This window comes from Pogoniulus pusillus, chromosome 8 (assembly GCF_015220805.1).
Source record: "Pogoniulus pusillus isolate bPogPus1 chromosome 8, bPogPus1.pri, whole genome shotgun sequence".
NCBI classification, from domain to species: Eukaryota; Metazoa; Chordata; class Aves; order Piciformes; family Lybiidae; genus Pogoniulus; species Pogoniulus pusillus.
In genome coordinates this window covers 17,368,139-17,392,988 of record NC_087271.1, presented here as the reverse complement: position 1 = coordinate 17,392,988, position 24,850 = coordinate 17,368,139, and the positions used below count along the sequence as shown (strand labels likewise).

Sequence of the window (24,850 nt, the reverse complement as noted above, 5' to 3'; positions counted from 1 at the left end):
TTCTTTCCATCAGAGGAGGACTGTTTCATTACTTTGGTGCATCTCTCTGCACCTCTGCCTACCTCTTTTGCTGCACTGAGGAAGTTATCCAATGTGGATCCTCCAGTACCGTCAGCGCTTGGGTCTTGTTTGGTTTCATTTGAGGTGGAGGAAAGGCAGAAGGCAAAGCTGGTCCTGGGAGCCCTTAGGAAAAGAATGTGCCTTGTAAAAACAAGTGATTTTACTTATTGCAATTGAGAAGTCAATTAACTGGCTAATTAAAGCAATTTCTCATTACATAATTGAATTTTGGTTCATCACCACTTCTAGTCTGCAAGCCTGCCCGAGAGAGCAGAGCCATTTCAGAGTGCTCAGCACCACACAGAAGAGCTGATTGCTACCAGTCTTCAAATGTGGTGCAGAGCCACTTGTGTCTGGAAAAAGGGAGAGGTGCTTGGGTGGGACTTCACTTGATAGAGCCACGAGGGTGATTGGGGGGCTTGAGCATATCCCACATGAAGAGAGATGGAGAGACTTGGGGCTGTTTAGAGAGGAGAAGACTGAGAGGGGATCTGATCAATGTGCACAGATATCTAAGGGGGTGGGTGTCAGATGCCTGGGGCCAATCTCTTTTCAGTGGTCAGCAGCAATAAGACAAGAAGCAACAGCTACAAACTGGAACGGAAAAAGTTTCATCTCAACATGAGGGGAGAAACTTCTTTACAGTGAGGGTGACTGAGACCTGGAGCAGGCTGCCCAGAGAGGTTGTGGAGTCTTCTTCTCTGGAGACTTTCAAAACCTGCCTGGATGCATTCCTGTGTGGACTGCCCTAGGGGATCCTGCTTTCGGCAGAGGAGCTGGACTCTGTGATCTCTGAAGGTCTTTTCCAGCCTCTAATGTTCTGTGATTGCTTGTGGAAATCAACAATGGGATGCCTTCCACGTGGTTAAGAAAAAGGCCCTTTTCTCAGCCTTGTTTCTAAAGATAAGAAAGGAGATGGTGACTGGCGCAGTCCCAGCTGTTGGCACAGAAAAGATGAGATGAGGGATGTCCATGGTTGTGCCACTCAAGGCTACGATCTAGAATATGCAGAACATGTCAAGCTCAAAGTGTTATGCTGAGTTTGAATATGCCAGCACTCATCAAATTGGCTGTGGGGTGAGAGAACTTTTAAATCCTGGCAGCTTCCTCCTATACAGAAAGATAGAATCACAGAATCAACCGGGTTGGAAGAGACCTCCAAGCTCATCCAGTCCAACCTATCCCCCAGCCCTACCCAGTCAACTAGACCATGGCACTAAGTGCCTCATCCAGTCTCTTCTTGAACACCTCCAGGGATGGTGCCTCCACCACCTCCCAGGGCAGCCCATTCCAATGCCAATCACTCTCTCTGTGAAGAACTTCCTCCTAACATCCAGCCTATACTTCCCCTGGCACAACTTCAGACTGTGTCCCCTTGTTCTGTTGCTGGTTACCTGGGAGAAGAGACCAACCCCCACCTGGCCACAGTGTCCCTTCAAGTAGTTGTAGACTGAAGATGGAGTCATTTTTGAATGAAAGATGAATTAGAAAGTGTTCATGTACTGAGATGTTGCATGGTCAAGGAAGGTATACAGGAACAAATGAAATCTGAAATAATTCAAAATTTACACTACACTATTTTAGGAGGCATAGTTAAAACCAAGTGTGGGTATCAGGCCATGCTGTCTGAAGGAGATGAGAAGAGAGGGCCAGGTTAATGACATTCATTGCTGGTGAGCCATGATTTGACAGTGAGGGATTGTGGCAGAGGGATTTCTGAAAGCAATACTTCAAAGCCCAGAAGAAAGAGCATTTGGCAGCTGATGTGGGCTTTGAAGGCTGAATGAGACACAATTAAAAGAGCTGTGTTTAATGCGTTGAGCTTCCCTCGCTGCTGTGATACCTATTGACTGAGTGTCCTGCTCATGCTGTGTGCTGGGAATAGGGCTGAGGTGGAGCAGAAACCATCTCCTCGCTGAAGGAAGAAACCAGATAAATTAGTGAATGTTGTGGTTTTCATTAGCATTCAGGTGCTGGGTTTTGTACTGATGTCTCACAAGGGCTTGAGAGAAATTTGTGCAACTTCTTGTCATTTGTGTGAAGCTGGCTTTGTGGTTTTGCTTGTTTTTAACATTCTTTTCCAGTTACCAACCTCAGCTCCTTTCTGTGTTGGAGACACCAATCATGCACCTCATTTCCTGAATCACAGCTCCTCGTTTAGAGACTTCATTGTGATTGTGTTGCTTCTGACATGGAGCCCTAGAAAGGTTTAGGTTGGAAGGATCCTCGGAGATAATCTACTACAACCTCCCCACCGTGGGCAGGGATGGCTCTCAGCTAGAGTTGGCTGCTCAGGGCCTCATCCAGCCTGGCCTTGAACACCCCTAGAGAGGAGGCAGCCACAGCCTCCCTGGGCAGCCAGTTCCAGAGTCTCGCCACTCTCAGACTGAAGAACTTCTCCCTCAGCTTCCAACCATTCCCTCTGGTCCTGTCTCCAGACACCCTGATGAAAAGTTCCTCTGCAGCCTTCCTGTAAGATCCTTTCAGGTGTGGGAGGCAACCCTAAGGTCCCCCCTTCTCCGTGCTGAACAAGCCCCTATCACTTGCAGTGAGTGAAGTGTGGTGGGGTTTGCTTGTTGGGGCTTTGCTTAGACTGGCTGCAGTATGCTAGGAGGAGAAATTCTAAGCAGCCTGGGATTTTAAAAGGTGTGTTTCACTTTTGACTGTGACGCTGCTTGGTATCATGGCTTGGGTGGAGCTTGGTTCCCACTCTTGACCAGAGGAATCAGCCTCCATATGCTGCTGTCAGGGCGAAGTGGGCAGTGCTGATTTTTTCATGGTCTGACAGATGCTGATTTTCACAGTGCCAGTCTCCTCCCCTCTCAATGCAGTTATTAGTGTCATTGTCATGAAGCACTCAACATCTTCCAGCCCCTAGGGTAAGAGGAGCCTAGTTTGGAACAGAAACCTGTGCATCCTGACAGCATGTGTTGGAGCACTCAGGAGCTAAAATGTGCTCATGCTCCTTGTACCTTAAGAAGCAGTCTGATTCCCAGGCTGGCACTGCTGGTGTAACTCAGTGATGGAATCATAAATAAACAATGGACGTAAGCCAGAGAACTTCAAAGCAAACAAAAGAGCCATAATGGGTTCTAGCTTGATAAATAAACCACATTGGTATGGTCTAAAAGAGTCTTAATATTGTTGGGGTTTTTTCCCTTCTGTTTCAGATCAAAGCTTCTTCCTTGAACTGCAGCCTGGCAACTCTCACTAACCCTCTTCCTTCCCCACAATCCCCTGCTGCTCTCATGCTACAGCCACCATTACCCATGGGACTGGTTTCTTTGCAAGATGTGCTCCATCTCCTGCATTAATTGGATCCCAACACACCCTTGCATGTGAGGCAGTTCCTAGAGAATGACTCCTGGTCGGCATTTCTCTGGCCTCTTCAGCAATGAGGCTGGCTTTTATCTTGCTTGTAACAGTTACACCCATGTGCTGTGCTCTTGTCAGTGTATCCACAGAAGAAGGGGTTTTGTCCCAGCGAGACCAGAACCCGGAGCTGATAGCTGAGGTGGTGTTGCTTGTAGAGCTTGACAGAGTTGCTGGAGCCTTTCTCCAGATCATGTATTGCACTAGGAAGCAGGTGGTTGAATTGTCACCTTCAGTGAGTCCAAGAGACTCGTTTAAGATATCACATCCTCCTTTACCAGACTGAAAACATCATGGGACCATCTGTGAGTCAGTACTAAGCCTTGTGGTAAACCTGCTCTGGATTCAGCACCTTTTCCTTTGTGTGCTTACTGCTGACCGCAGAAGGTCTGATGGAGCACAGATTTCTTCCATGCTGCCTCTGCCTGTCCTCTGTGACTCTGCTGGGCACACATTATGTAAAAACACCCAGTCTGGAACAATCAAATGTCAGAACTTGGAGTGCCAGCTCAATTAGTGAAGTGCAAACCCAATCAGTGACTCTATTGCTGACAGCTTTTTCCACTCATCCCCAGCAGCAGCATGGTGCTGGCTCCAATGAGGATGTCTTTTGCTTCTGTGCACAGTGCAGAATCCAGGATGGAGAAGGGAAGGGGGGGAAGCAGCAGGTGTAAGCAGGCTCCTGCCATGGGCATTTAAACTCCAACGTGACAGGAGCTGCGAAATGGTGTGGCAGACAGTTTTCCTCTCACCTGGATGCTGAGAGCTGAAGGAGGTCCAGAACTCTTGTTTATTTTAAACAGGTTGGTGTATTAATAACATGCCTGGGGGCGGGTGGGGGAGGTGGCAGGGCTTTGCAAGCCAAATGGGATTTTCTGAGAAGTCTCTGGTGATGCCTGGATGTGGATACACAAGCCCATGTGTTACTGTGCTGCCTCCTGTCCAGAGGAGGAAGTTGCCATGATTTTCTCAGAAGAAACCAAATAACCACCAACCCCCCCCCTTAAAACTCCAAATAAACAAGGAAGGAGAAGCCACTGATGTTGTTAGCTTCTGAACAGCTGTGCTCACAGTGAATCCTGTCAGCAGAGACAAATGTGGTCTCTAGTCCTGGATTAACAAAAAAGAGTCTGATCTCCAAGGAGCTGATCTTCTGGGATGTTCCTAGGCCTTCTTGGCCAGCCACAGGAGACCCATGTGAAAATAGTGCAAAGCCTGTGTCTTTGCCCCTAAACTGTTCGATACATCCAGCCTCTAAAACTGGCTGCCAGGGAATGAGATCTTTGTGCATACTCATGTTTGATTCAAGCACTCGCTCTTACTGTGTATGGTGCAAAAAGGAAAGCTTTAACATCAATTCTCTCCTCCATTAGCATCCTGAAAGGATGTCTGTGGTCACATCAGAGTCAATCTCCTCTCTCTCTTATATTATTGTTATTTAAATGTTTTGTTTAAAACTTCACAGTCTATGAAATAATCTGTCTCCCTCTCTGCAGAGACCTGTCAGGGCTCTGCCTCTGCCTGGCTATAACAAAGACATTTCTCCGTTGCAGGCTGCCTGCCTCTTCCTTGCTAAGCGAGGAGTTGTCTGCTGCATTTTCCTGGCTCCTTTGCTCCTTGGACTCTCTGCTCTCACTGCTATTAAGAATTCCAATTAATGCTAATCTGAATGTATAGGCTTTCCTAGTAGATCTTGGAGTAATGCCATCAATTGGGCTCGCACTGGTCAGCTAGCAGCTGTCAGGCAATGGGGTTTATTGCACTTCTACTCTGTATACTTTACTGCATGGTAGATCATTGGCTTATATAAAGCTAATACAATGCACAATTTTTAAAGCTATTGTGGAAGCCAGTAAGTGAAGTAAGGGCATGAGAGCAGAGACTTCATAGCCAGCAGCTTTTGCACCATTGCTGGGAATACAGAGGACAGAGACAGTGCAAAGAAGGGTGTGTGTTTTGTTTGCGTTTCAAACAGGAGCCTGGGAAATTCTCCTTGTCATGTAAGGACATGATCTTCAGTAGCCCATATTTATTATACTTTGTCCTTAATGGTGCTGTATTTTCTGTCAGTCCTTGCATGCTCACCTCTGGATATGAACAATTCTTAGGATGGTATTTGGCCTCTTAGGGAATATAGTGTCATGTGCTGATCCTTGTGGGATCGATATTTTCTTCACCAGGGATATAGTTTGGGTCTGGTTAATTGCTCCTACACCATGAGTAACATCACCTTCCTCATCCTGTGACACTGAGTGGAAGCAGGATTAGCCTGGTTGTGGCAAGACCTCTGCTGTGACACTGCTGGCCTCTGAGCGTGCCATGGCTTGCTCTGCACCCTGCAACCTGGCTGTGAGTCGGGGTTTGACCCTGCCAGAGCCCATGGGTCCTGCCATGCTCAGAATGAAGTGCTCTGCTGGACTTGATCCATGGGCCTCATTTTGATTGCTTACAATTGAGCAGATCTGGCCTGTCCCCAAAGGAATCAATGTGGTCCATCTTGATGTGAGAGCAGAGTGAAACCCTGCATGCTGCTATCTTGCATGCTTCGTGCAGACACATTTTATCCTATCACAGAATTTTAACCAAGTTGGAAAAAACCTTTGAGATGGAGTCCAACCTAACACCTTCTAATTAACTAAACCATGGCACCAGGTGCCTCATCCAGTCTCCTCTTAAATGCCTCCAGGGATGGTGACTCCACCACCTCCCCGGGCAGCCCATTCCAATGCCAATCACTCTTTCTGTGAAGAATTTCTTCCTAACATCCATCCTGAACCTGCCCTGGCACAGTTTGAGGCTGTGTCCTCTTGTTCTGTGCCTGGCAGAAGAGACCAACCCCTCCTGGCTACAACCTCCTTTCAGGTAGTTGTAGACAGTAATGAGGTCTGTCCTGAGCCTCCTCTTCTGCAGGCTGCACACCCCCAGCTCCCTCAGCCTCTCCTCACAGGCCTATGCTCCAGCCCTCTCCCCAGCCTTGCTGCCCTTCTCTGGATGTATTCAAGCACCTCAGCATCTTTCTTGAATTGAAGGACCCAGAACTGGAGGTCCTTTACTCTTTCTCTTGTGTCTTGCTTCACAAGTATGTTCCTTCTAAATGTGTCATGGATCAGAACTGTAAAATCCCATCTGTCAGCACAGGTGAGCTGATAATCCCTGTGCTGGTCAAGTAACCAGCAAACTGGCATTGGTGTATTTGCAAACAGAGCACTCAGCCAGCCTGCTGATGCTGTGGATTTGTTTGGGTTTTGTTGGGAGTTTTTGGTTCTTTTCCTTTCCAGATGATTACTTGCATGATGTGTGGACTAATAGTTCTGCCTAGCTTACATGGAAGCCACTTTCTGGAAGCCACGTGTAGGCAGGGTGCTTAAGGTGACATAATGTAGGGTTCAATAGTTAGGCTGTGGTGCAGAAAGAGTGGCAGGTGCAGCATGTGAGCATTGAAATCCAGTTAAACCACAGCCAGGCAGGAGTGGTGCAGGGTGCGGGTGAATGGGGCCTCCTTGACTTGTGTTTTCTACAACTAAAATTCTTCCTGCAGTCTCTTGGGTAGATTTAAGGGAGCAGAGGTTTGGTAGTGATGCCTGTGTGAATCGAGACTGACTTTGTCTTGCTGTCACTGAGCTCTGAGCCTGGTGTTTGTAAAGGACTTGTGACTACACACAGCTTAGCTTGGTATCCTCAGGTCAGTAAATTTTGCTAATACCTCAAAAATCAAAAAAGTTTTGACTGTTTTCTCCCAGCTTCTTAGATCAACAGTTTGTAGCTTTAATCATTTGAGATTTTTTTCTTGTTGCTTTGATTTTTTTTTTTTTTTTCATTTCTGTTTGTATCTGAGCTCACTGTGACTCAGTGTGGGGTCCTGCAGCCTTGGCTCAGAAACTCGTGTTTACTGAACCTGGCTGGAAAAGATCTGTGGCAGTGGAGAAGGAGAGAGAGAAGACTTCAGTTCCCACTTTGCTGCAGTACTTAGAGCACGTCTTAGGAACTGTGGAAATGACTGTAAAATCAACACCGTTGTGTAGTATTACAGGGTGAACAAAAAGAAGCAAAAATCCCATGAGATGTGGCCAGATGTGAGTTACAGTCTAATAAATGAAGTGATGTAAGATTTTGTTTAGCAGGGAAACTCGTGAAGACTGGGGACAGGCCTTTGCTTCCATGAGTGCTGCAAGCCTGTGCTATGAGAACTGGGAAAACTTCAGTCCAAGCCCCAGTGCAAGTCTGCAAGGAAAATGAGGAGCAGACACAGGCGTGCCGTGTCCCTCCAGGTGTCTGCAGGCTCTGCCCCTGCTGCAGGACAGTCTGCTGTCACTCTGTGCCATGCAGGAATATGTTTGCTATCAAAGGGAAGCAGCTGGAGTGGCTGAGCCTGTGGGCTCATTATCCTCTGTGGACAATGCAGCGTGACAGTGAGATGACTGAGGAGATCTTCTGCTGTCTTGTCAGTTCAAAGGCGCTGTGGTTACAGCCATTCGGTTCCTGAAGGCAGCTGAGTGGCAGGGATTAACTGGGAGGAGGTGACTGTACCACATCCAATGACTGAGGGTTGTGCTTCGGTGAGCTGCTCTATCTCCTGAGCAGCCAGAGCAGCTCTGGCCTGAGCCCGCAGCGTTGGTGGTGCCCATGTGCTGCTCTCATCCCTTGAGGTCTGAGGTCAATTCAGCGTATGCAGGAAGCAGCTATGGTGACAGCATGGGTGGATGTGTTGGTTACTGCGTGTGGTCAGTTACCTGTTTGTTCAGGCTGGGCACTACCTTCTGAGCCTCTGCACATGAGAGAGGGCTGAGGTTTTCCTTTGGTGCCAGGGAATACTGCTCTGTAAGGTTTGTGACTATTGCTTCTTATGTAAAGCTCTTTTTAAATTTTTCCTGGAACTTGGAGGGTTAATTATAAACTTTGGTGGCCACAAGAATTCTAAACAGCAGCTGAAGGTCTGCAAGAGTCCTGCACTTGGTGCTGAGGTTGTGCCGTGGGTATATGGGGGCCCTGCAGAGTAAGGTGAGCCAGGACTGGAGGGGTTTTTGCATTTGGTTCCAGATAGGCAGCTATGCTATTGGAGGGGGTAGATAAATGATACCAGCTTAAAACATGCTTTTTCCTCAGTGTAGATCTTCCTGTGTATTGATTAATCACCAGTCTGCAAATGGCACCATCTGTGGAAATGATCAGTGCTGGGCAAAGTCCCTGGAAACAGGAACGTGAAGCATTAGTTGGCTGAAGGCCTCAGTTACGTCTTCCTAGGTCCCAATGGCTGTCCCCTGGGATCTGGCTTTGCCACTGGTTCTTTGCAAGCTGGTTACAGGCAATGTCTCTCAGGCCTGGTTAAATTCAGTCTTTAGTGGTTGAAGGACACTTGTGCAGTCCAGTGGCATACACATTTACCTTCCCACCCAGCCCCACCAGGGTGTCCTCTGATGGGCCAGTGCTGACGTCTCCAGACAGTGAAGTGTTTGCCTGACTGCTGCTGTCACCTTGTGCTGCCATGGTGTCAGTCAGGGGGTGCTGGGTGCTGAAGTAAATTCTATGCTTCTCATTAGTATGTGTGGTGGCAGCAGGTTTTAATTACATAGTTAAAGACAGGATTGTCACATGGGATCAGCCTGGTGGCCCTTTGTGGCTGACATCCAGCAGTGGCCAGGGCTGAGTACATTAGTGCATAACATTTCTTCTTGCCCTCACTAGTGTGCTCAGGAAGAATCTCTCTCTTGCTTTATTTCACTTAGTTCTGTCCAGAAGAGTAATTCCTTCTCTGTGGACCCTTTTGCTTTGCTGTGATTCAAGGTAGGGACTGACAGACTTTATCTCCTAAACAAAGGATGTAAGATGAAGGAGCTGTTTTTGTGTTGGTTTGTGTTGTTTTTTTTTTTTCCCCTGTCTTTACCAGAGGACTTGGTCTCTGCAGAATCTGCTAAAGTTTGTGGTTTCTCCAGATCTTTCAGTGCTCTCTTGTGCCTAGTGGAAGTTCATTCCATAGGTGACAAAGTGGCAAGCTTGGTCTGGTATTGATGCTGCTGTTACTCTTTTCACCTTTACTTGTGACTATTTCTCATGCAAATCAGTCTTGCAACTTTAAGAGTTGTGGGTTAGCTTACTTTGTTAGTTTGGGTGGGTTTTTTACTTACTAGTATGATTTCCTAAGTCAGGCATTGACTGCTGGCAGATAATTACACAGCTCTAACCTAGAGATGCATACAACAGCGAACTAAAACTGTGGTTTAGTTCACAGGGGATGTGGGGATAGCTGCGTGGTCTCTGAGTAGGTATCAAAAGGCAGAAGAAAGCAAAGCATTCTTTCTGCAGGCAATGTCCATGCAGGAGCTGCACCACCATGAGTGGTGTCTGACCGGGAGGGAGAGTGGCAGTTCCTTTGGCACTGGCCGTTTTGCCTCCCTGTTGTGCAGGAAGACAGACACCAAGCAGTTGTTGCCTCATGATGCTGGAGGATCCTACAAGGATTTTTTGCTTTAATTTATTTTTTCTTTCTCCCCAAGTCTGTCTCTTGCTTGTGCCAGGCTTGCTGGTTCAGCTGGCTTGCTGCTGGCAATGATGCACTCGCTCGCTGGGAGCCGAGGGGCCTCCGGATCTGGTTCAGAGAGTGGGAGTGCCAGCCTGCATAGCTCACTGGCATTGGTGCCCCCTGGAGTCACACCAGGGCTCTGCAGAGGCAGGGCAGCTCATCAGGGGAGCTGGGGCAGCCTCTGGTACAGGTGCAGCTGCTGTCAGCGAAGGAGAGGCACTGCAGCAGTGGTTTCTAGTACGGCTGAAAGGGAAGTCAGGGACCCTTGCAAATGCTGCAGCCTCCTGTGAGTTGAAGTGGCTCGGGGAGGGTCTTTTACAGAATACAGATGTCATCATAAAGGCCCCCCGGTCCTGGCAGGTTGTGCTTCTCAGGTTACAGACCCTTGATCTGGAAATGGTGAGGGTCATACACCAGGGGTTGAAATGCAGATTATAAGGGTCACTGAAGGTCTCTGGAAGTGAGATGCTGTTGCTTGTTTGGATGCTTACCCACAAAACTCGGGACAGTGGTGGTGCAGGAAGATTCCTGGGACACAAGGTTCCTGCCAAGATCTAAATTGTAGTCATTCAGTGAATGTGTAGCAGAGACCATGGTGATCTGAGCTACAGCAGTGTGTGTGCTGCCTGCCTTTGCATTGCTGGTGCTGATAAGGGATTCTGAGATCCCCCAGGACTGGGAGATAAGCTGAACAGGAATTTTCCTGATTAGTCCTTACTCTTTTGACACTAAATAAATTGGAAGGGGGAGGGTAGAAAGACATGGCTCTAATGGATTTGAGATTTGATTGGTTTAGATGTGGGGGAGGGTGGGTTCGTTTCCCCTGATTTGGGAAGTGTTGTTCAGGGCTGGATGTGATGGATATTCTTTGTGTGGAATGTACACTGGAGGCAAATCAATTTATGGGCAAGTGAAACGTTGCATTTTCACAGACAGGGAAAAATAAATTACCTTCAAAAGTTCTGTCCTCCCAGGCTTCCATCCACTCTGCTAAACCCACCTCTTGGTCCACAGCACTTTGCCTTGGGCTGCTGCAGTTCCTCTGGGGTGGTGTTACAACTGAGTCATCACAGTGACTCTGCTTTGGAGGGTTGTGGGCTGGGGGGTTTGGGGTGTGGAGTTTTGGGTCTTTTTGCCCACTGGGTTTATGTGGGACCTCAGATACCAGTATTTGGTGAACTGTAGGTTGTGTGAATGAAATAATCATTCAATAGTGTAAAGAACACAGTGATTTAATAGGTATGGATAAAGAGGAGCAGGAGCAAGGTCATAGTGTGCACTCTGAGAATAAAGGAGCATGAGTGCTTGCTGTCACAGAATAGTGGGGGTTGGAAGGAACCTCCAGAGGGTCACACAGGAGCACATCCAGGTTAGTTTTGAAAGTCTCCAGAGAAGGAGACTCTGAGCAGCCTGCTCCAGGGTTCTGGCACCCTCACCAGCAGAACTTGCTGTCCACCAGCACTCCGAGGTACTTTCTCCACAGAGCTGCTTTGCAGCAGGATAACCTCTAGTCTATACTGGTGCCTGGTGTTGTTCCTCCCCAGATGCACTTGTCCTTATTGAACCTCATGGGGTTCCCCTTCACCCAGCTCTGTAGCCTGTCCAGATCTGGTTGGATGGCAGCACAGCCTGATGGAGTGTCAGCCACACACCTCGGTGGCACATCATCATTGAATTTGCTGAGGGTCCACTCAATCACCTCATCAAGGTCACTGATGAAGATACTGAGCAAAACTGGACCCAGTACTGACCCCTGGGGAATGCTTTTGTGTTCTTATGAGTTTTTTAACCAAGACATTCTATGTCCCTTTGGTAGGCTTTGACTTGGAGACTCTATCACTGCTACAGAAACTGGATTGGAGTAAAATGGATGTAGCAGAAGTTCTGGTTGTGATGAGTACTGCTCAGAACTTGCCCTTTGAGAACCCTGCTTTTAGTTGTCCCAGTTTAGCTATCTACACCCAAAAAACTCCACATCTGCCTCAGATGGGTTTTGTTGCTAAAGCAAAAGATGAGCCACTTATCAGGAAGGCTTAAGGAGAATAGTCTCATTTTGTGTGTGTTTGCTCTTCCAGTCATTAAGGGCTTGAAATCTGTCCTGGCTTTCTTTGCCTTTGTGCTGAGGCTGTGCTTTTAACAGCTCCATTAAAATTCAGCTGGGCAGGATAGATCTCTGTAGGTGCACCTTTAGCTTCTGTCCTGGAATTTTGATTGTTCTCTCTGATGTTTTGAGTTTGTTTTTTCTTTCTAAAACCCAAGAATAATCTTCAAGGTTTCTAATAAAAGAACACTGAAGGTATAGACAAGCACTTAAAAAATGAGTCATTGTCAGGATTGACAATAGGAGCTGGGTTTTGCAACCTGTAAGACTATTTTAATCTAACTCTTTATCTGCAAGTTAAATATCTCACATGTGATCTGAACCTGAGAGTTCCATACTTTCTGGCTCCTTAAAAGGAGTTGTGCTTTGCCAGAACAGAGAAGGTATGGCAGATGGTTTAAGGGGGGTTCAAAAATAGACAGTTAGACATTTTTGGTGGCACTTGCTTAATAAAACTGCACTGTAAAAGGAAACATACCTCTGGCTTGTGGCACCATGTGCTGGGACCAAGCCAAGCAAGCAGCTCATACTTCTGGCAAGGTGATGAGATGAGCTCAGAGTCCAAAATCTTGAGAGTGGCTCCAGATCGTAAAGACATTTTAGCAATTCAGTGATCTTCTGTGTTTTGGGTTTTTTTAATAATGGATGATGTTATTTAAAACCCTGAGTAGAGAACACATTAGACATGACCTCAGTGCTAATGGATGAGAAGCTCAACGTGAGGCACCAGTGTGGATTTGCAGCTCAGAAAGCAAATCGTATCTTGGGCTGCATCAAGAAAAGTGTGGTTAGCAGGTTGAGGGAGGTGATTCTGCCCATCTACTCCACTCTGGTAAGACCTCACCTGGAATATTATGTCCAGTTTCAGAGCCACTATAACAGGAAAGATCTGGACATGTTGGAATGTGTCCAGAGAAGGGCCATGAGGATGATCCAAGAGCTGGAGCTGCTCTGCTATAAGGACAGGCTGAGAAAGTTGCAGTTGTTCAGCCAGGAGAAGAGAAGGCTCTGAGGAGACCTTATTGTGGCCTTCTAGTATCTTAAGTGGGCTACAAGAAAGCTGGAAGGGACTTTTTAGGGTGTCAGGTAGTGATAGGACTGGGGGGGAATGGATCCAAGCTGGAGGAGGAGAGATCTAGATTAGATGTTAGGAAGAAGCTCTTCACCATGAGGATGGTAAGACACTGGCACAGGTTGCCCAGGGAGGTGGCGGAAGCCTCATCCCTGGAGGTTTTTAAGGCCAGGCTGAATGTGGCTGTGAGCAACCTGATCTAATGCAAGGTGTCCCTGACCATGGTGGGGAGGGTTGGAATTGGATGATCTTTGAGATCCTTTCCTACCCTGACAATTCTGTGATTCATACCATTCTGCCTGGTAATTGTTCACAAAGGATCTGTTGTGTCCTTGGGCTTTCCTTTTGCTGTTGAGGCGTGGGTCTTGGAGGGGTTGGGTTTGGTTTTTAAGTGCAATATCTGTTTTCTTTTTGAGAAGCACTGAGACAGCTCTTCAATTACTACCAAGGCTAGAGGCTATCATTTACTAACAAGAGAAGTGGTTGTTTGCTGTCCCTCTCATTTTAAGTGCTGATACTGCCACTTAAGGCAGAGCACACAGCAGAAGTTGTTGCCCATCGATTTGCAGGCAGAACAAACCTGATTCAGATATTAACACTTCTTCTTGGCTTTTTGTTGGCACTATGATCACTCTGATTCTACTGTAACTTTATATCACTGTAGTTAAGAACAAGATTAGGCCCCCTGTGTTTACTGATGAAATAATGGTTCCAGAACACACCTTTTTGGCTCTGCTGGTATCCCCACAGTTACATTCCAGTTATTTAGGAATTCCCATTGCGTTAGGATGATTTTCTGTGCATCTCCTGTTGTTGCAGTACTGTGGGACTGGACTGCAGCAAAAGCTGCAGCTTCCTCAGGAGTTGCTGACCACCTCTGTTGGATGCTGAGTCTCTCATCTGCACTTGCATTAGAGTGACTCTAGCCGTGTGTGATGGGTGCTGAGGTGTTGGATCTGGCTGCCAGCAACAACTGGTTGAATGTCAGTGACAGGTTAATTTCTACATCTTCCACTACTATTACTGATTTGCTCCACAACTATATGTTAATTTTCCTGGAGGATGCTAGGAGTAATAAATGCTGCGAAGAGGAGCATGTCCATGGATGGACTCGGGGACTACACAGATGTTTTTGTAGTGTTTTGGTTGTCTGGAAATTCTGCAGCAGTTCTGAAGTAGCAAGGGAGACATTTTCTTCAAGAAAAGATGCCTGGTCACAGAACTTGATTTTTAAGGGGGATTGTGTTTATACTCTGCAGAATGCTTGGTCAGATGATTGGGATTTGGGTTTGGAAAAGCAGCTTAAGTATTGACTTGGATTGTGAGTCAAGGATCACATGTCCATGGGGCTGGTGTGCATTTAAGCTGCTGAAAGCATGCAGTACAGGAAGGACTTGGGTGAACTTCAGGGGAGTGCAGCTTACGCAAGTGTAAGTGAGCACCTCTGTGCAGGAGCAGCCAAGGAAATGTGACCAGGAGCAGGGAGAGTCTATAGGTTGTATATCCCAAGTTTAGTGCTATCAAAGGTAGTGCTCTGGAAGGTGAGGGGGAGAAAAAAAGTTGAGGGTTATAGAATCATAGAATGATTTAGGTTGGAAGGGACTTCAAAGCTCATCCAGTTCAAACTCCCTGCCATAGGCAGGGACACCTCCCACTAGAACAGGTCGCTCAAGGCCTCATCCAGCCTGGCTTTGAACACCTCCTGGGAGGGAGCATCCACAAGCTCCCTGGGCAACCTGTGCCAGTGTCTCGCCACCCTCACTGTAAAGAACTTCTTTCTAACATCTAGTTTTAATCTCCCCTCTGCCAGTTTAAACCCATCACTCCTCATCGTGTCATTACAAGACCTTGTCAGTAGTCCCTCCCCAGCCTTCCTGCAGCCCCCTTCAGATACTGGAAGGCTATTATAAGATCTCCTCAAAGCCTTCTCTTCTCCAGGATGCAGAGCCCCAGCTCTTGTAGCCTGTCCTCACAAGTAGAGCTGCTGCAGCCCCCTGAGCATCTTTGTGACCCTCGGGGGGCTGCAGCACAGGAAGGACATGGAGCTGTGTGGTGTAATGGTACCAGTGTGATCCGTGGGAAGGCAGAAGAGATCAAGGAGCTTTGTGCGAAAGCAGGAAGGAAAAAAAAACTTGCTAAGGAATGGTAAGCTTTTGAATGTTGAATTTAATCTGAAACCAGCCTTCCAGACCAAGGCTCACTTTTTATGATCCCTTGGCTTTAGATCAAGTATAATTAATCCTCTCTTCCTCAAAGAACCCAGCAGGTTCTGTGTTGTGCCATGGAAAGGTGTCCTCTGTGCCCTCTGCAGAGTCCCAGCATTGTTTGTGCTGTGCTGCCTAATCAGGCAGCTCATTAGCCATGTGCTTTAAAAGGGACTCCTGGTGTGTTACATCTCCTTTACACTGTCCTGCAAGTTTTCTGCAGGTTCTTGCTTCTGCTGCCTTGCCATTCCTCTTTGGAGAGTTGGAAAGAAAGGAAGGGATTTTCCTGCTTGGCTCTCCAGGCAGTATTGTCCTGGGTTGTTGCCTTGCATATCATACCCAGAGTAAAGCAGGTGACTGCTACTCTTCCTTTCCTCCCCTCTGGGAGGAGAGGACAGCTGGCTTTGCCTTTCCCCTCCAGCTGGGGTTTGAAATATGCACCTTTCACACTCCTTGTATGTGACTTGGTGACAACAAACCCCAGTGAAGTTTGTGAGCATCCCTCATTGCAGCAGAGCCTCCTGTAGCTGAATTGCTGCCTTAGTGCCTTTCAGACTTCATGGCATCATGTCATGGGTGTGTTGATAAGGGAGAAATTGTCAGCTTGCTGTGAAGCTTCACTGAATGTAGAAATAATAAGGTAAAAATGTATTATTAATACTGAGGTTCCTGGATGCAAGTGGGAATCATTTGATTGATTTCAAGTCTGCTATGATTTTCAGGGAGAGGAAAAAGAAAATAACTGCTAGGGAGAGAAACAGTGTGGGAGACATCCCAGGTTATGGTGGTTACTGTGATGATTAAAGATGTGCTCTTTACTTTGCGTGACAATGCAGATGATTTGTGTTAGTGCATTATAGGCTCTTGTGCCATGGGCAGTGACCTCTTCCTCCTCCCAGCTGCCAAGGAAGTGACAGCAGAATGCACCCAGCAGGCTGTGACCCCACTGAAAGGGACAGAACAGATCTACAGGCGAGTGAGGTGGAAGGGCAGGACTACAACACACACTCTGAGAGAGGACATGTGCCTACTGCAGAGACCAGGAGGCCTCCATAGAAAGGACAAACTTAGCCTGTGCTGTAAAGTATTGGTTGTCTCCTGGAGTCTGCCTGTTTGGAGTCTGTCCTTTGGTGATGCCTGTGAAATAGATAACTGAGCAGCTGGTTACCAATGTTGTGTATACAGGTTTTAACCATGAAGTGAATATGGTCACTGTCCCATAGAACCAGCAGCAACTGCCCTCCACCCAAGCTGCTAAAGCCCTACTTCATGGCTATTTGCTTCTCTCTCATTGCCATGCCAAGTCTGTACTGTTTTAGTGTCTCCACTCAAAGTGCAAAGATCCCAGTGAAACTTTATTGCTGTGTTCCCAGTAAAGGAAAGTTCACTGCTGTGTTCCTGGTATGCTAATGGCTCTCAAGAGGTCTCCTTCACCCAGTTCGCAATGCTGTGCTCTTATCTTTTGCTATCATATGGCTCAAAGTTGCACATTTATGGTTTTTGGTTGTTTTTTATTAATATTTTTTTCTTGCTGCACATTTTGCCCTGGCAGTATTTGGTATGAATAGGAAACCAACGTCTGAGGTGGCTGAGTTGAGTTCTCATTGTAACCTTTCAGTTGGCACTAGTGAACGCTGAGTACCCGTGAAAGCTGAGAGCTGGATTTCTCTTTTGCTGGGCTTCTGCTATTGCCTGGTGCTTGTTCTTCATTTGTCCTGCAGCAAGTGAGAACAGCCCCAGCCTGGGAGAGCAAACTGAGTGCACACCATGGTGAGAGAGAAACCCTGAGAGAAAAATGCTAATTATATATTTTGACCTTGTTGCATTAGAGATAGCATCACCCACATTAGCCACTATTCATGATCAGTCCCCAGGGCCTGAATTGCTTCTGGACAAGGAGACAAGTCTGGGGCTTTTGTTGTGGCTGCCTGGTTAAGTTACAGGATGAAATATATACCATGGAATGCTTTGGGACACATTTGGTGCTGCTTAGCTGCCTTTGCTGCCATTTGTCTTGTGTGGCTGTAAGTGACTTCTGTAGCAGACAGCAATTACAGGAGCAAAATAAAATACTGGGCAGAGGATGGGAGCGAGCTGCCCAAAGAGGCAGGGGTGGAGTGCAGGGTTCCTTTTGTGAAGGAGGAGGAGGGAAGTTGGTCAGTAAATTCACCAAGAAATTTGTTGTACTCATTTGTCTGAGCTGTTGGCAGGTGGCTCAGTTGTCTGTGTGCACAGCTAGTGTCTGTGTGCATCGGTGGAGTAACATCCTCCTGCTCAGTCATCCCTTTAAAATGTTGAAGATGTTCTGGAGCCCCCAGCTCTTGCTTTGTACGAGGGACCAAAGACAAGATTTCTCTCCAGTGAGAACTGGTAACAGATCGAGCTAAGCCTGCTGATGCTCTAGGGGTAGGAAGGAAGTGGGCAGAAGAAAGTGGGAAAGAGGCACTCAGAAGAAAGGCGAGAACCAGACCCTTTCTGTAAACCTTCTCAGATTAAATCAGTGCCGTTGGAGAGGTAGAACAACTTAATGCCTAGGTGTGAACATGACTGGCATCCTCTGACTCAACATGCAGCACAGCTTCGTTTCTTTGGAGAAGGGATCTGCCTACTAGGAATCTGCTTAGAACTAATTCTAGTCCAGTTCGTCACAAGCTGTGCTCAGCTGCCTGACCTCGTTTTCCTGTAAAAACAAAAAAACTCTGAGAAAAACAACCCAGAAGAGACTTGCACACGCTCACTCCTGCCATATAAGTGCTTGGCTTCTTGTATTTAGTGGTATTTGTTAAGGGATAGAGGGCTCCAAGCAGTGAGTATACCTCCTGCCTCTGTCTTCTGGATTTCTTATTTAAGGGTTTGGAGAAAGTGTGTGTAACTATAAGAAATCACAGAATTGGCAGAGGAGTCAAGGAGTCAAAACCCACATCTCTTGAACAACATCTACACCAAATCCATTGAACACTGAGCTCCAAAAGTGCAGGGAATTAATTAATTTGCTTTCCATGACTGAAACCAGAGCTCTTGTTCCTGAGCGCTGACCCATGGCCCCGTGGTGAGCATTCGGCTTTACCCCAGCCAGGCACCAGCTCATTTAGCAGTCAGGGGTGACAGGATTCACCGTGGTGCTCAGTCCTCCTACTCTTTGACACAAATCAGAAACTGAACGAGCAAAATGGGTGGTAACACACAGGATGGGGCTGCTGGGCTTCCTGCTTTAGAGTATCCTGTTTGAGCTTCCCAGGTTTTGGAAAAGAGACAGAGAATACAATACAGATTTTGAAGTAAAACTGTAGCTGTATGGGTTAGACCTGCCTTTGGTTTAGGTGTCCTCAGTGAGAGGCCTGCTTAACTGTCATACATTAGATGGGCTTTGTACATCTCTGCATCCTGATGGTGCCACGATCTGGCCTTTTGCAAAGGCACTGGTGCTGTCTTTCCTGTGTACAGAGCAAGTTGCTTTGCAAAGTGCACCCTCATCTAATCTGTCAGCAGTTTGTTTGCTAAGACTGTTTTGTTTTTTTTATTGTGTTTTCAGACCTGGGCAAATCACAGCCACAGTCTAAGCTAATGTCTCCTATTTATTTCAGTCCCATGCTGCCAACTTGACCCATTTTTTCCATTCTACCGACTGTTCAAATCTCACAGATTAATTAGTGAGGGAAGGCACAGCTGATCCTGGAGCGAAATCCATACCCACACATTCTGCTGCTCTGCCAGTCAGCCCTCTTGGTTTGTTCTCTGTTCTGGGATATAGGCTGTCAGTATTACACTGTGCTGTAATAGACCTGACTAGCCATTATCATTAGCAGTGGGTACCAGCTTAAAAACCCAGGCATCAAAGAACAAAAATGCTGGCAGCTAAATGGAGAAATCCAGCCAGGAGGAAAACAACCCCGAGCATCAGCCAGACGGCTGCAACTCTCTACGCAGAGGAGGAGGACTGTGCAAGACAAGCCAGCTAAATGTTGTCTGACATTTAAAAACAACTGTTCTATTGTGTTGGAGAATGTTGTTAAGAAACCTCAGCCCAATGCAAACTGCTATCAAAATGACCACAAGCAGGCTGCATCCCCCTTACACGTGCAGATGCAGAGGAGAGAGCAGCTGAGTATCTCCTGTATTTTATGGGGGGGCACATTATTTATTAGAACCCTTGGATGTCTTCAAGCTTGCTTGCTGAAACCTTGGCAAATCCTGTTACACCTGAGAGCCCTATTTGTATTCACATCCCACTGCGTTTAGGTTTTTCTCTCTCTCTCTCCCTCCCCCCCTTTTTTTTTTTCTTTGAAAATGTTATTAACTAGAGCATTAAATGCTGGCCTCCAGCAGGGCCTCTCCATATGTTTACAACAAATGTTTCCTCCACGGAGGGAGGATGTATGTGTGTGAGAGAGCATGGATATATAGAAAGGGGCAGCTCCCAGATCCAGCCTCCCTCGGAGGCAAAACTTGAGAATGCTTCTCAGTCGGAGCGGCTGAGCTGGAAGCAGATTGTAATGTCTCCTGGTGCACCTTACACCCATGAGCAGAGGAGCGCAGCACCACGGCCAGATTGTTCTCCCTTGTGATGTGTGAAGATTGGCCCAGCTCCTGGAGGAGTGCAGCCCCTTGTTTGGTGTGGCAGAAACTGCTCTAGCAGGCAGGTTGGACTTCAGAGCCAGTGGGGAGTGACCTGCCTCTCTCTGATCTTATTACTGTCTACAACTACCTGAAGGGGCATTGTAGCCAGGTGGGGGGTGGCCTCTTCTCCCAGGCAACCAGCAACAGAACAAGGGGACACAGTCTCAAGTTGTGCCAGGGTAGGTAGGCTGGATATTAGGAAGAAGTTCTTCACAGAGAGAGTGATTTCCCATTGGAATGGGCTGCCCAGGGAGGTGGTGGAGGCACCATCCCTGGGGGTCTTCAAGAAAAGACTGGATGAGGCACTTAGTGCCATGGTCTAGTTGATTGGATAGGGCTGGGTGCTAGGTTGGACTGGATGATCTTGGAGGTCTCTTCCAACCTGGTTGATTCTATGATTCTCCACTCATCTCTCAGCCCAAGTTCTGTGCATAAAACACGTTCCTTACCAAGCCATGACTTGCTCGCATTGTGAGCAGTTGGGAGGCTGCAGTGTTTCTGGACATCCTCCTTTACTGCTGGCCAGGGCAGTGTGGAGTGCTGTGAAGTTGCACAGCTGATGCTAGCCCTGAGCTGTAGGAGACAGAGTTAGAGATGCTGTTTAAAGTGTCTCTCTTACTGCGATTTCCATGGTCATCAGGTGGAACTGGCCATCACTGTGCCGCTCCCTAGCGTGAGGACTTCGTAGATTAATTGTTCAGCTAGTAGCAAAGGCAGAGTTAATTGAGGCAGTTTTGAACTGAAAATATTAAATTATATTCCTCAGACAGATCCCCCTTTTGGCTTGTGAATAATTCATAAGATGGCCCTTATTTGATATAAATGTGTGGTGTTCACTGGGATGTACTTTGAAGGACTTACTTAGTGTGTGCACATCACCTCCTTCACCTTTGTGATTTGGTCTGCTGTGGCTGTCACCCAACAGTGAAGGTTTTGTTTCTGCTTCTTGCTCAGCAATTGAAATTTAAATGGGGAGAAGCAAACAGAGTAACAAATAATATGCTTTGGTACACATTTTCATGACTGATAATTGTTTGAACTAAAAGCTTTCAGGATTCATTAACTACTAGGTGTTGGTGGAAATCATACCAGAGCAGTTATGAATAATGGAACATGAGCGACTATTGCTCAGTGAACTCTGCCCCTTCAGATTATGCAAATATTTGTGACCCTGGCTGTGTATATTGTAACATCTCCTGAACCAGCTCCTCACAACTGCAAGGAGTGGAAGCAAGAAAATCTAATGATTCTTTCTTTGTTGGCTCATGAGCAGATGTAAACCCACAGAAAACAGTTGTGAAAATGGAGTGTTAAAGGGCAAAATGGAAAAAAGAACTACCTTTTTTTCAAAAGGGAGAGGAGCACACTTCCTCTCTAGTATAACTTACATTTGTCTCATCTGATTTCAATGTGGGGATGTAAACACTTCAGCCTCTCATCTAGATTGGATGCAGGGCACTTCAGTTGAAGTTAGTTATTTGTTTGGAACAGTTGTAAACGATGGAATCATGGAACCTTAGAGGTTGGAAGGGACCTCCAGAGATTATCCAGTCCAATCTCCCTGCCAAGGCAGGATGCCCTAGGGTAGTTTGCACAGGGATCATAGAATCATAGAATCAACCAGGTTAGAAGAGACCTCCAAGATCATCCAGTCCAACCTAGCACCCAGCCCTAGCCAGTCAACCAGACCATGGCACTGAGTGCCTCATCCAGTCTTTTCCTGAGCACCTCCAGGGACGGTGCCTCCACCACATCCCTGGGCAGCCCATTCCAATGCCAATCACTCTCTCTGTGAAGAACTTGCTCCCAACATCCAGCCTAGACTTACCCCGGCACAACTTGAGACTGTTTCCCCTTGTTCTATTGCTGGTTGCCTGGGAGAAGAGGCCACCACCCACCTGGCTACAATGTCCCTTCAGGTAGTTGTAGACAGCAATGAGGTCACCCCTGAGCCTCCTCTTCTCCAAGCTAAACAACCCCAGCTATCAAAGGGAGCACCAAAGAGCGAACACCCTCAAAGACCCTAAAGAGAGATGCTAGAGCTGCCACAGAGATCGAGATTTGCTGTTTTACTCAAGGAAGGTGGCAAGAGGTAGAGGAAAGAAGAAGGAAAGGTAAAACAAAAAAAGATAATGACATGGATGCATCCAGGTGGGTTTTGAAAGTCTCCAGAGACAGAGACTCAACAACCTCTCTGGGCAGCCTGTTTCAGGGCTCTATCACCCTCACTGTAAAGAGGTTTCTCCTCATGTTGAGGTGAAACCTTCTGTGTTCCAGTTTGTAGCTGTGCTCCCTGTCTCATTGCTGCTGCCAACCAAAAAGAGATTTGCCCCAGCCATTTGACACTCACGCCTCAGATGTTTATAGACATTGATCAGATCTTTTCCAGACTAAACAGCCTCGAGGCTCTCAGTCTCTTTTTGTAGGAGAGATGTTGATGTTCCCCAGTCATCCTCGTGGCTCTCTGCTGGACTCTCTCGAGCAGGTCCTTGTCTCTCCTGAACTGGGGAGCCCAAAACCAACCACAGTATTGCAGGTGTGCTCTCACCAGGGCAGAGTAGAGGGAGAAAAAAAACCTTCCTAGACCTACCAGATGCACTCCTGGATGCTGTTGGCTCTCTTGGACAGCCCACAGTCCATACCCTGCACGTGATGAGACATGAAGGATTTTATCAGCATGCCTCTGAGAGAGCTCCAGTCGTCAGTGCAGTAGCCATAAGCTATGTAGGCCATTTCAAACAAGTTCAAGTAAAAATAACTCCATACTGCAAAAGACCCACTTGCATTCACGGGTTTTTTATATATACGTTGCAGAGAAACTGCCTTCATGCTCCAAACACATTGAAAATGAGGCAAAATAGAATCCAAAGCTAGCAAAGCTTCAGACTGGCCTGTGACTCTGTGTGTGTGTGTAGCTGAGCACTGTTGATATTTCTAGGTAGGTTTATTTCATCCTTCCCTCCTAGTTCTTCAGTGCTACCTGGTTAGTAGTTTACAAAGTCTTTGTTCTGGAGCCACATGGCCTGATTCTGCTAAAGAATCGCCCTAAATTCTTCTGGGGTTGGTATCTGAGGGCTCTTTGCAGCAATTCCTGGTGTGTACGCAAATAGTCTGGAGAGATCCAAGTAGCTTGAAGCTGAAGGAGAGGCAATAGAGCAGCTGAGAGGTAAAACTGGGTACCTCTTGCTTGTGTCTAACCCCCAAGATGTGCTCACTGTCATCTTTATGAGTAGACAGAAGTCATTACAATACCTACAGTGACCACAAGCCTTTCTCTGCTGAAATCAGTGACAAAAGCTGCAGTGACTGAAGTGGAAGCAAAACTGAGCCAGTCCTTTGGAGGCTTGTGCCCTTTAAGGGTAAGCTGGAAAGTGTACCTAAGCTGACTGCATCTCTCTTGAATTGCTGTCAGATGTTAATATTTTTCTTCATGTTAACAACATCTTCCACTTGTTCTCCCAGCAGGGTCTCAGCCCCAACTCCCTCAGTGTGTTCCTTTTGCTGTGTGATTCCCTGTGTGTTGGTCTGCAGGTATCTTTTCATTTCATGCAGGATGCTATGCTTTTAGAGCCTGTTGGTTTCATGGTTTACAGTCTGCTTTTGGGGGAGGTTTTCTGTCTTCTGCCCAGCCTAGCATAACTCCAGCTCTCTGTGTTTGGCCTTTCTAAACATTGTGGGGTCTTGTCAGTGCCGCCCTGCTTGCTGATGCTTGATGGAAAGTCCTGCAGCTAGGACTGTTGCATGCAGTGCCATGGGGATGTGTGCACCTCTTTGTTTTCCGAAGCACTGCCTTCAGTTTTGGGCTCCCCAGTTTAAGAGGGACAGGGATCTACTGAAGAAGGTCCAGTGAAGGGCTATGAGGATGATTAGGAGACTGAAGCACTGCCTGGTGAGAGGCTGAGGGACCCGAGGCTTTTTAATCTGGAGAAGAAGAGAGAGAGTGAATTTGGTAAATGTTTATAAATCTCTGAGGGCTGGGGGACAGGCTCTGCTCACTTGCTCCCTGGGGTAGGACAAGGAGCTGCAGCACAGGAGGTTCGGTCTCAACATAAGGGGGAACTTCTTGACTGGAAGGGTCCCAGAGCACTGGCACAGGCTGCCCAGAGAGGTTGTGGAGCCTCCTCCTCTGGAGACTTTCAAGGCCTGTCTGGATGCATTCCTGTGTGACTTGAGCTCGATTGTATGGTGCTGCTGTGGCAGGGGGGTTGGACTCGATGATCTCTTTGGGTCCCTTCCAACCCCTGACATCCTATGAGCCTGATATTTCCTGGGCACTTTGATGTGAGACAGTGACTTTTGCTTGTTGAGGCTAACTGGTCACTGCCTTGCCTAGTCAAGGCCTGGGTTAAGCCATTGGTTTATATTCCAGTGATCGCTTCCTGTCTGCTTTGGTAGCTACCTTGTTGTGTCTCAGTATTTAATGGTTTATGAAGCACAGGAAATTTTGTAACAACTTAAGGAGCCATTTTCATACCAATTTGCAGTGGCTAGATAACCATTTTCATTTTATTGCTTTAATAATTGCTCTAGAAGGTTAATTTCAGTAGTCTGGCAGCACTGCTGGTGCACTAGCATCTGTTTCTCATGGGAGCTTACATCCATCTCTCTGGGGGTGCCTGTTCTTGGCCTGATTCAGGGCATGGGCAGCCTATGGAGGAAGCAGAAGTCCTGCTTGAAAAATTATCCTTATGTTTTAAAGGGGTTTGGGCAGAGATGAGAGCAGAGCTGTCATCTGTGTTGATCACCCAGGATTTGCTCTTTGCTTCATCTTTTTGTTCTACCTTTCAAAGCTCTGTTTTTTGTTGAACAGTTTATTGCTGCAGAACCAGCAGTGGGCTCTGTCACACTGCCAGGAGATTTATTAGCACTAGCAATGATGTTAGATTTCCAGTCTGAACTTCACTTCA

At 47.0% G+C, this 24,850-nt stretch overlaps 1 protein-coding gene and 1 long non-coding RNA gene across 2 annotated transcripts in view; both read left to right on the top strand.

The window, feature by feature from the left end:
* Positions 1-19,664, top strand: part of LOC135177441 (uncharacterized) — a 29,054-nt gene extending 9,390 nt beyond the window's left edge. Inside the window, exon 2 of the long non-coding RNA XR_010303061.1 lies at positions 18,911-19,664. This is a non-coding gene — a long non-coding RNA (uncharacterized LOC135177441). The remainder of the gene's footprint in view (positions 1-18,910) is intronic.
* The window catches only part of LRP8 (LDL receptor related protein 8), a 207,740-nt gene that overhangs the window by 51,522 nt on the left and 131,368 nt on the right, over positions 1-24,850 (top strand). The gene's annotated exons all lie outside the window — the stretch shown is intronic.